Source organism: Schistocerca cancellata, chromosome 4, assembly GCF_023864275.1.
Source record: "Schistocerca cancellata isolate TAMUIC-IGC-003103 chromosome 4, iqSchCanc2.1, whole genome shotgun sequence".
NCBI lineage: Eukaryota > Metazoa > Arthropoda > Insecta > Orthoptera > Acrididae > Schistocerca > Schistocerca cancellata.
This window is the reverse complement of record NC_064629.1, coordinates 510623771-510635783: the sequence shown is the minus strand read 5'-3', so window position 1 is coordinate 510635783 and position 12013 is coordinate 510623771. Positions and strand designations below refer to the sequence as shown.

The following is a 12013-nucleotide window of genomic DNA, read 5'->3' as shown; positions in this document are numbered from 1 at the left end:
GTCAGGCTGTTTCCTAGTACGAAAGTGAAATAAAACAGATATTTTACACATTTTTGTTTATTTTTCACTTTGCGCTATAACACAAAATGTGGCGGAAATTATGTTACAAATGTCACAATATACCGCAGTTGTCTCAGTCCAAGGTGGATCGTCATTGATAAACAATATACATTAGCATTTTGTGCTCTCGACATGTAAGAAATAGAGTCTAAAACACATTACGAAGTTCCAGTAGTAAGGTTTGTTACAGTTAACGGCGCATTTGATTCCTCGCAGAGCATTGCTATAAACACCTGAAAGTCCACCAAAACGGAGGAGATTTTATCGCTTTGTGCACACAAAGCATGTTAAATGAACTTGCACTTACGTTGTATCATCCTAGAGCAAATTGTTTCCAGGCGCACGTGAGATCCGTACCTCACTGTGCGGGTAGATATTGCAGCGGCACGCTGTACCTGGTGAATTCTTTTTGTGCGCAACTGTTCTGCAGGCTGTGGCTGTGGTATGCGAGGGCAGCTACACTAGCGCCAGCCACTGTGTTCTGCTGGAAGCTCGCGAACTGTGTCGTGTATACGTGGGTTCGGAAGTGCGTTGTCCGAGTGTGCTAGCTCCTTCTACAAATTGAGTGATACCTTATCGTTAGAACAGTGCAAAGCAAAGTTCGAAGTATCGATATAATATGAAAACCGGAAGTCGACGTGCTTGAAGTAAAATCTATTTACGTTTTTCTTAAAGGTTGCCTGTTGTGCTGCTTATAGCTTCTCAGAGCATGGAGACTCTGCACCAAACAAAAGTAAGTTGACTTTTTAAGTATTTTGTTGGATTCGTATGAATGTAATGAGGAATTATGCGTCGCATGAATGTCGATTTCTAGCTTTATGGCTCCACATTCTGTAGCGGCTTTATTTAATTTAGAGTGAAACACCCAAGAAATATATGTGAATTTTGCTGCATGCCTCGAATGGTAAGGAAACAGTCAAATAAAAATCGACAAATAAATTTCTTTTGTGTGTCAATATAATGGTGTTAATGTAATAAGTACTGTGTCGAATGCTTCATACCACCAGTGGGCGCGGCCTTCCAGGTCCATATTGGGTCTGCATGCCCGTAGTTATACAGTTTGACACGGTATGCAACCTGTTGTGTTTGTCGTTTTTACAACTGTAGTCGTTATTGAGCGATATTGTATTCGGCTTGTGGCTTATTCGGAATTCGCGTTCTGTGTCAGAGTTGGATAGAAATTAACGACCAAGACAAATTGCAGCACAGAAACAATTTTAAATGAATATTTACAAATGATTACTCGTACCTGGACTTTTAATACACTTTTAGAGAGATTATTGAAAACGTTGTTCTTAAAATCGCGGTTGATGTAGTCAGTTGTTTTGTTCCATTGCAGAGGTCTTTTAAACATGTCAATGACTTTCATCACTCATTTGACCTAGAGAAAATTGGAAACTAATCGTAACAGATCGGTGTCCGTAAGGATTGTCGCTGCAAACGAATAAGCATTTAACTCGTAAAAGTATAACAACAGAAGAAGTTTTACGTTCGCTAAACGAAGGTCATGACGTGTGTAGTTACATATTCCCTTCAGCATCAATTGCATACGGATAATCACTGAGATTTTGCCCTAGGAGAATATTTCGGTATTTATCACATCCATTGTAAACCTAACATTCTTTTCGAAATCTTTTTCTATGGCGTTTGCAGATAGGGAACAGCTGGAGACTTCGACGCCCGTACAGACACGAAATCGTAACAGCGGTTTCGCATTGGTGATCAGCGGACAGAATATTTTCATTTTTAGGGGAACGGGTGTATTTTACTTATTATCTAGATAGAAATGCAGTAATCTCATTTACATTCCGATTTTGGACTGAATCACTTAAACATGAAATGTACTGTCGGTTTGATTCAGGTTTGTGTATATATGTATTAGAGTAAGATGTTAGTTATCTTTTAGTTCGTCAATACGTTTACTCATATGAAGTTCTCTTTATTATAATGTTACGTAATGATTTATCTGCTGTGATCTTTGTGGTGATATTATTGAGTTTGCACAGTAAAGTGAGTTGGTGACATATTAATTCACTTAACGTTCGTACTTTGTGAGGATTTCTCTTGCATTTCGTGTGGTGTCGGCCTTAGTAACGAACTCTAGGAGTTAACAAAATATTTTGTTCGGAAAATCGTCTGTTCTTTTCCTGCAGTACAAGTACTAATTGACGTTATTAATGTAGGTCTGGGCCCACAATGAAATAGCAAACAAATATCATCATTACTCCAATATAATATAATATAATTATTTTATGAAAGAGGAAAATTTTCGACGCAGAACTTTGAGCTTCACTTTCCTGAAAACAAATACACTATACTAGTATTGTACATAAACAGCATCTATATGAAGACACTAGCGTGCGACTTAAAGGATGCAGACGCTACAAATAATTTGTTTTGTGGACTGGACGTGCTAATGTTTAGCTACAAAAAACTTTGGGTTGGAATCCTGTCGGGAAGTCCACAACTTTATCTAAAGAATTTACATATTTCAGAAAAAGAAGCCGTGCTTAACTGGATTCTCTTTAGACCACCCACTCCATAGGTAGCTCAGATAACCTCACAACTCTCGGAACATTACATGATAAACGTAATTATTTGTTCTGTAATGACAAACACCGCATGCATGAATTACAATCTGTTTTTTAATTTTACAGAAGACATTGATTTCCTCTCCTAAAAAGATATCTATTGACAAACTATCAGAGTAGCAAAGGACTTAATGAGACGCACTTATGTTTGCTTTAGATTTTCATACCTTTTTCTTGATCTCATCGACATAGCCCTCTTTCTAAATGTAACACAAAGGATAAAAAGGACAAGAGAGACAGTTCCACCCGAAGCTAGACAGTAATAATTTTTTATAAGCGTTGTAGGGAATGAAGTTATTCCGATCTTACTAACAGCCTTCTTGACTGCTATTTTCGAGGGCTGTTTAACAGAAAACAAGTACAATCTGACGAGGGGCAGATTTATTTGGCAATTCATAAGAAAATAGGAAAAGAAATATCTATTGACTCATGTTTTGCCACCATAGGTATTTGTCGTAAGGTCCTGTCTCGCTGATATAACCAGGAGCCTGAAGAACATTTCGCCACACCACCAAACACAACTTCCAGCAATCGAACAGTAGTGAGTTGTGGTGGCCCAGTTACAATACGTCTTCCAAGCGGATTCCAGATATATTCAATAGTATTCCAGTACGCTGGTCGGACCTTTCGAGAGATATCTCACTTTTTAGTCTGTCGTTCACCAGCTGAGCTCTGTGCTGACAGCACTGTTGTCCACAAAAAGGAAAGGATCGTAAATAGCGGAACGACAAGGGAACTCATCACTGTACCGAGCAAAGAACCTTTTCACCTGACATGGATGTCCTTTCATCAGCCAGATCTAATTCCTGCCCTCAATGTCCCTCTGTCTCGAAGATATTGGTATATTTGACACACTCGTGTGACGTTATTGCACTCTCCATATGTAAATGCGATAATTGGTAAGAGTCCCTGCTATTGAGCTGCATTTTAAGTACTACTCCAGTCATCTTTGAGCAGGTCACGTACTTTCCGACTACTTCTCCTTGTTTCAAATCGAGTCCACAGCCACGAAATTACGCTTTTGGATATTACACCAGCATTTGAAATCTCGCTGTAGCTGACCAATTTCCAACCTACCAAACACCGTATCACAAGTTATAACATCAATATCCCGCAGGCAGAGACCAGAATTAGAATAGTAACTTCCGTTTCTTCAGTACAAGGAGCGTGAACTGCGACAGATGTTGAGTGACTTGTCAAGACAGGTTCTTCTCCCGTAGAGCGCAAGTGACCCTCAGTTCGAAACTTCAGCATCGAAGTATCAGACCCATCGACGCGTGGCAGTCCAAACATTTTTTACGAGCGGGCATTGTGGTTCTTTATTTTTTTTTTAATTTTCCCACATGCCGCAGCCGAATTTTCGAAAAAAACGCAATTCTTGGAATGATGGTATGTGAAGTACACTGAGGTGACAAATGTCATGGGATGTACATATACAGAGGGCGGTAGTATTGCGTACACAAGGTAATGCGTTGGCGGAGCTGTCATTTGAACTCAGGTGATTCATGTGAAATGGTTTCTGACGTAATTATGGCCGCACGGCGGGAATTAACAGACTGTGAACGCAGATTGGTAGTTGGAGTTAGACGCATGGTACATTCCATTTGGGAAATCGATTATGAATTCAACGTTCCAAGACCCACAGTGTCGAGAGTGTGCTGAGAATACCAAATTTCAGGTACTACCTCTCACTGCGAACAACGCAGTGGCGACAGCCTTCACTTAACGACCTATAGCAGCGGCATTTGCGTAGAATTGTCAGTGCTAACAAACAAGCAACAGTGCGTGAAATAATCGCAGAAATCAATGTGGGGCGTACGACGACCGTATCCGTAAGGAAAGTGCGGCGAAATTTGGCGTTAATGGACTATGGAAGCAGGCGACCGACGCGAGTGTCTTTGCTAACAGCGCGACATCGCCTGCTTCTTCTAGACTCGTGATCATATCGGTTGGGCGCTAGACGAATGGAGAAACCGCGGCCTGGTCGGATGAGTCCCGGTTTCAGTTGGTAGGAGGTGATGGTTGGGCTCAAATTTGACGCAGACCCCATGAAGCCATGGACCCAAGTTGTCAACAAGGATCTGTGCAAACTGGTGGTGGTTCCATAATGGTTTGGGCTGTGTTTATCTGCAATAGGCTGGGTCCTCTGGTCTAATTGGACCGATCATTGACTGGAGATGGTTATGTTCCGCTACTTGCAGACCAATCGCCACCGTTTGCAATGGAACGTTTTTTGAATGACAATGCGCCATGTCACCATGCCACAGTTGTTCGCGACAATTTAAGTGAATGGTTTGGCCAGCCAGATCGTCCGCCATGAAACCCATCGAACATTTATGGGACATAATCGAAAGGTCAGTTGGTACACAAAATCCTGCACTGGCACAAAAAAATGGTTCTGACCATTATGGGACTTAACATCTGAGGTCATCAATCCCCTAGATTTAGAACTACTTAAACCTAACTAACCTAAGGACATCACACACATCCATGCCCGAGGCAGGATTCGAACCTGCGACCGTAGCAGCGGCGCAGTTCCGGACTGAAGCGCCTAGAACCGCTCGGCCACAGCGGCCGGCGCACTGGCAACGCTTTCGCAATTATGGACGGCTGTAGAGGCAGCATGTCTCAATATTTCTGCAAGGGGACTTGTTGAGTCCATGCCACGTCGAGCTGCTGCACTACACCGGGCAAGAGAAGGTCCGACAAGATATTGGGAGGTCTGCCTTGACTTTTGTCCCAGGTTCGATTCTCGGCGAAGTGAGGGGTTTTTCAGCTGCCTCGAGATGACTGGGTGTGTGTGTGTGTGTTGTCCTCATCATTTCATCATCATTCATGAAAAGTGGCGAGTGTGGACTGATCAAAAGTTGAGAATTTGTACGGGCGCTGATAACCGCGCAGTTGAGCGCCCCATAAACCAGACATCATCATCATGACTTTTGTCACCTCAGTGTATCCCTATTGGCATAAGATGAGAAGTCGATTTTAGTTTGATGTCATGTTCACATCAAGACAATTAGAGAAATACTACCAGCTGTGTTGGACAAGAACGTTGTTGTAAACCGCTCATAATCGTGTTGAAAGAACCATCGCCTGAATAATCTTAACTGATCAAAGAAAACTATGGCAAATCCAAACCAGAACGGCCGACGGGTTGTTTCAGTCTTGCGACTCACGAACATGAATACAGTGTCTCTATGAACGCGTCACTTCGATCCCACGCGCGCCTATGAAAGTTGTTGAAACGCAGCTTGTGTTAAATTTTGTGATGGGTCTGCGAGCCATACCGTAATTCTTCAAAGATCTTATTTCGTAAAATCATCTGGATGGGTAGCTCTGCAGAGTAGGACAAATTTCATTTAGTAAGTTATCATATCGGCTCGACAGCGTGATATACAAATTCACTTTTTGTGCTTATTATTTCACATTAACTGCAGGTTAAATTGGCTGCAGTTCAGTTTGCATTTAGTTGTCCTAAGGGCGAAGTTAAGAGGCGATATTGTATAAGAAGTTACAAATCTGAGAAATATTAAAAGGAACTGAAATACTATCAGGAGATCCTGGAGTGAAAGTATACGTTGTGCCGTTAGATTACATTAATTCGTAACTCTAAATGTATTGTACGTTTCTTCTCGCTTAATTCTTTTAATTTTAGCGAATCCCTGTACAGAAGTTCGTGGCGAGATTGAAAAATTTATGTTTTTTCCTTCATGTATTCAGGCAGTCGTCAACCACTGATGTTCGAATCCAAGCCAAGCTGCTTGGCCAATGGAAGTGCGTCATGGCGATGCAGAAAAACCTTTACTGATAGACGCGTCAAGATAGATGTCAAAGACCCCGAGAAAGATTATTTACGAAGTTTCAAGAATTAGCATTAAGTGAAAAATCTAAGAATATATTATAACCCCTTACGTATCGTTCACATGGGGCCTCCAAAGACAAGGTTAAACTAATCGCAGAACGCAAAGAGGTAATTAAGCAGTCATCCTTCCCGCGCTCCTTAAACGAATTGACCAGAAGAAACCCGAATAAGTAATACAGTGGGAAGTACCCTCTGCCATGCATTTCACAGTGGTTTGCTGAGTATAGATGTAGATGTACGCAGATAATTACTTTTTAAATATTTAGATGACATAGCACTGAAAGTTCGAATGCAAACTGTTCTATGAAATACATACTAATGTATTTAGAAGACAGTCATAGTAATGTCACGTGGAAAATTCAGACCCATGTTCTTAGGCGAGGCTTGAACGCAGGACCTTCGCTTCTCAAGGCAACGAGATGGTCCCTAGAAAAAGTTAAGAGTACCTTTTGAACAAGATTTCCCCAGTGTCTCATGGAGTGAGCGCATGTGAAATTATCGATGATGATCAATCTATCGAATGGGGACATGAATTTGGCAGCTTCATTGGTGTTATTCGAAAGGAATAGATTATGTGTCGAAGCGAGTTTCACCCTTTCCCTTCTCTCTGTAATCGGCACAAACATGAGCTATATGTTTATGGCCGCAAACAGTCACATAATACTGTTAATTCAAATGTTCATATTGCCTTGAGGGCGTAATACTACGTGTCTCGGACGTCTTCATCTGGTAGCTTATTTGCTGAAGCCCAACACATCTATATGCCGTAAAATAATATAAAACTTATCCTAGCTTAACCTTGTCTAGCAGCATGTTTGCTATTGCTGAGGTCTGTTGTTTGTTTAACATCAGCAGCTGGGTAGATTCAACTACTGCGCAGGTCATGAGGAAGCGGAGACTGGTCTTGCATTAATGCATTCTTGGCGGGATGTCCTAGCACTATACACGCTTTTTTGAATCATTTGCGCAGTTTTCGTAGGCTTAGATACTTTACAGGACATTGTTTATGTTTTGGCCCGAAGATGTATAGTTTTCGCTGCTTCCTCATGGTGAGTGCACTTGTTGAATGCACCTAACCGTTATTAAACACAGGAAAAACATCAGCAACAGCAAACAGCCTGTTATAATAGATTAAGTTGTAAAAGAATTACTCAAAAAAAGACACAAGGTGCTGGACGAAAGCTCGAAACACGTACTGCTGTGCCCATATAAGCAATAAGAACATTTGAATGAATAATGTTATGCGACTGACTGTGCCCATAAACATATAACTACATTTTAGGCACAGTAAAGGACAAACAAGAGTCAGAGTGACTCACAGTGACATTGAACGTACTCATCACAAACACCTACGCTGGACAGATGCACTTAGCATACAAAACTCTAACTGCCTTTCCAATTAGGCGGATGAACATCCTCTCCTGGGCCTCCCAGCTTTGCGACCTTATCTTTATTGCGGCTCCGCTGTGGCGAATACGCCATCTTCATAGAGTGTAGCTATAATACAGTGTTATTTCGGTTACACATCAAACTAACTTGAGCTTTGTAACAGTCTACCATTGTGATAGAGAGGGAAGAAGCTTGTCATCCAGAAGGTGAGTGTAGCCCTATCGATGGAAGTTTACGTTAGTGACAAGGCATCCCGTTTCATTATTTGCCAAAGATACTACATAAAACATGACAACCACATCACCTGCTAGATCGCTGCCTTGTAGACGGCCGCTGTTGTAAACTTCATGAAGATTCCAATAACCTGTACATCATCATCATCATCATCATCATTTAAGACTGATTATGCCTTTCAGCGTTCAGTCTGGAGCATAGCCCCCCTTATACAGTTCCTCCATGATCCCCTATTCAGTGCTAACATTGGTGCCTCTTCTGATGTTAAACCTATTACTTCAAAATCATTCTTAACCGAATCCAGGTACCTTCTCCTCGGTCTTCCCCGACTCCTCCTACCCTCTACTGCTGAATCCATGAGTCTCTTGGGTAACCTTGCTTCTCCCATGCGTGTAACATGACCCCACCATCTAAGCCTGTTCGCCCTGACTGCTACATCTATAGAGTTCATTCCCAGTTTTTCTTTGATTTCCTCATTGTGGACACCCTCCTGCCATTGTTCCCATCTACTAGTACCTGCAATCATCCTAGCTACTTTCATATCCGTAACCTCAACCTTGTTGATAAGGTAACCTGAATCCACCCAGCTTTCGCTCCCATACAACAAAGTTGGTCGAAAGATTGAACGGTGCACAGATAACTTAGTCTTGGTGCTGACTTCCTTCTTGCAGAAAAGAGTAGATCGTAGCTGAGCGCTCACTGCATTAGCTTTGCTACAAAAATGGTTCAAATGGCTCTGAGCACTATGGGACTCAACTGCTGAGGTCATTAGTCCCCTAGAACTTAGAACTAGTTAAACCTAACTAACCTAAGGACATCACAAACATCCATGCCCGAGGCAGGATTCGAAACAGCGACCGTAGCGGTCTTGCGGTTCCAGACTGCAGCGCCTTTAACCGCACGGCCACTTCGGCCGGCAGCTTTGCTACACCTCGCTTCCAGTTCTTTCACTATGTTGCCATCCTGTGAGAATATGCATCCTAAGTACTTGAAACCGTCCACCTGTTCTAACTTTGTTCCTCCTATTTGGCACTCAGTCCGTTTATATTTCTTTCCCATCTGACATTACTTTCGTTCGTGGTTCATGGTGTGGGTTCCTGTAGTCATGTCCTAGTTCATGAACCACGGGCAACGAATGAGTGGCCAAGTAAGTGGTCCCGACAGTCGGGATACCAGTTACTTTGGAATAAGGCTGGGCATCTCGGACATATTCTGAGTCGTGGTCACCTTTGTGCTCATACGGCAAAGACTACCAAATCCAACGGTTAGTCCCTCAGCCGTTAGGGGTAAAACCCAATGGGACTCGGGGCAAGTAAGGCTAGCAACCTGCTTCCCTGGTACTTTAAATATGATGCTGGCAACAATCAGAATAACCTGTACGCCGGGCATAATTACTTTAGAGACAGTGGCTCGTTTATAGCTCAGAGGACTTTCCTCCGTGACCGAGGAAGGAATGAAGATTAGGGTTTAGTCTCGAGATCATTACAGATGGAGCACAAGCTCAGAGTGGATGAAGAATGTGTAAGGAGATCGGCAGTGCCCTTCTCAAAGGGACCATCCCGACATTTGCCTTAAGTGGTTTAGGGATTGTAGCAATATTTTTGTGATGGTTTAGCGAATCTGATCCGTCCGCGCCTGAGGTCTCAGAATGTTAAAAGTGAGAAGATTCTTTTTAGTATGGGACGGCCAGTTGAGGTCGCGGCGGTGAAAGAAACTTCCCTAATCGGATCTTGGCATAAACAAGAAGGAATCTAGCTAACCTAGGCTTCGTATTTTAGTGCATACAAGTTTCCTGGATCATATTTCAATACTTCCACCGTTAGACTATGGACTGACGACAGAGCAGTGTGATGTCTTCGGTTAGGCTAATCCTATAAGTCTCTCTCTCTGTGTGTGATTGCTCTGTGTGCCGGCTTTTGTTTTTACACGACTAACTTTCATTTTCGTATTCATCCTTGAAAACACAGTCATAGCGCTATAATTCGTAAACAGTCTTTACAGTCATGCATGGTATAGAGTTACACATCTATACCTTATGTACACAAGGCGGAGGAAGTTATTGGCAAACCAACTAAAATATAACCTTGCTATACGTGCAATGTGTAAATTGTTAGTTTATCATAGCACGCAATCACTGAGTACGTGGATTCGCGTTCAGGTAAAACGAGGTCTTTTTTTATTATTACTCCGGAAAGCTGCTTCAAATTAAGGCAACAGATAGGTTTCAGTTCTAAGTTATGTTGGCCTAGGTCCACAAATAAACGCAGTGACCACTAAATGTCGCTTGTCTGTTTTAAGACAACTTCAGCTGAAATACGAGGAGGATGTAATGTTACGTGCAGAGTATCTGATATGGCTGGACCCCTAACAGCCGTTGAAGTGCACGACTGACTTGCATACCAGCCACAGATTGCGAACTGCTATTGTTTTCCCCTCGCCTATAGTGGTCATATAGTGATTACTTTAACAACTATATACTTTAAAAGTCGAGAAAATGGTCGCTTTCGTACATGCAGACTGTTTTCCTTTCGGGATCGGATGGGAAGTTTGTGAATAGAAACTAGAATTGAATGCGAATTCGTACGTGAGTCTATTACCGCGAGTATCCAAGTCAGATTTAGTATTTTTTCTATGTAACATTTAGCCTAAACAGCTGGAGAGACATGTATAAAAAACGGTTCAAACGGCTCTGAGCACTATGGGACTTAACTTCCGAGGTCATCAGTCCCCTAAGACTTAGAACTACTTAAACCTAACTAATCTAGGGACATCACAAACATCCATGCCCGAGGCAGGATTCGAACCTGCGACCGCAGCGGTTCCAGACTGTAGCGCCTACAACCGCTCGGCCACTCCGGCCGGCGAGACATGTATAGACTTGAACTATAACTTATGGAGAATTTTATTCCATTTATCCCTATGAGTACTCTTTGCACATAAGACTTGAATTTACTGATAAATTGTTGTTGTTGTTGTTGTTGTCTTCAGTCCTGACACTGGTTTGATGCAGCTCTCCATGCTACTCTATCCTGTGCAAGCTTCTTCATCTCCCAGTACTTACTGCAACCTACATCCTTCTGAATCTGCTTAGTGTATTCATCTCTTGGTCTCCCTCTATGATTTTTACCCTCCATGCTGCCCTCCAATGCTAAATTTGTGATCCCTTGATGCCTCAGAACATTTCCTACCAACCGGTCCCTTCTTCTTGTCAAGTTGTGCCACAAACTCCTCTTCTCCCCAATTCTATTCAATACCTCCTCATTAGTTATGTGATGTACCCATCTAAATTACCGAACATGTTATATGAAGTGAAAATGGATTTTGCACCCGAGGCTTATATATACACCGATGAGCCAAATCATTATGACCACGTGTTTAATAGCGTGTTCTTCCGGTTTCCAAAAATAGTACGACAGCCATTCTGCTTGGCATGGATTCTACAAGTCCTTGACAGGATTCCAGAACTATGTCGCACGAGATGTCTACGCAAAGATCAAGCTATTCCCGCAATTTACGGGATGGTGGTTTACGGGCACGGAGCTGGCGCCCGATTTGTCTTCCAATGAGACAGATTAGGCACATTTTCTGACCAAGACATTAATGTGAGTTCACTATAATGCCCCTCAAGCCACTGTAGCACGATTGTGACTTTGCAACACGGACAGTTATCCTGATGGAAGATGTCATCGCGGTAGTGGGAGGCTTCAAGCATGAAGTGATGCAAGTGGTCCGCAATAATGTACACGTAATTCACTGCTGTCATGATTCCTTCGATTACACACAGATACCATGAGAAGCCCAACTCAGTGTACCCCATGGCATAATTCTGGCCTCATCGCCCTGCAACTGCAGCGCGGTGCATGTTTCGTGCAACCAT

The 12013-nt window shown here is 42.4% G+C and overlaps 1 protein-coding gene across 1 annotated transcript in view; it reads left to right on the top strand.

Moving 5' to 3' along the window:
* Positions 1 to 550: 550 nt before the first annotated feature.
* LOC126183223 (epidermal growth factor receptor kinase substrate 8-like protein 2) overlaps positions 551 to 12013 on the top strand; it is a 201863-nt gene continuing 190400 nt past the window's right edge. The window contains exon 1 of the mRNA XM_049925005.1: positions 551 to 793. The gene's annotated coding sequence lies outside the window, so the exon portion shown is untranslated. The remainder of the gene's footprint in view (positions 794 to 12013) is intronic.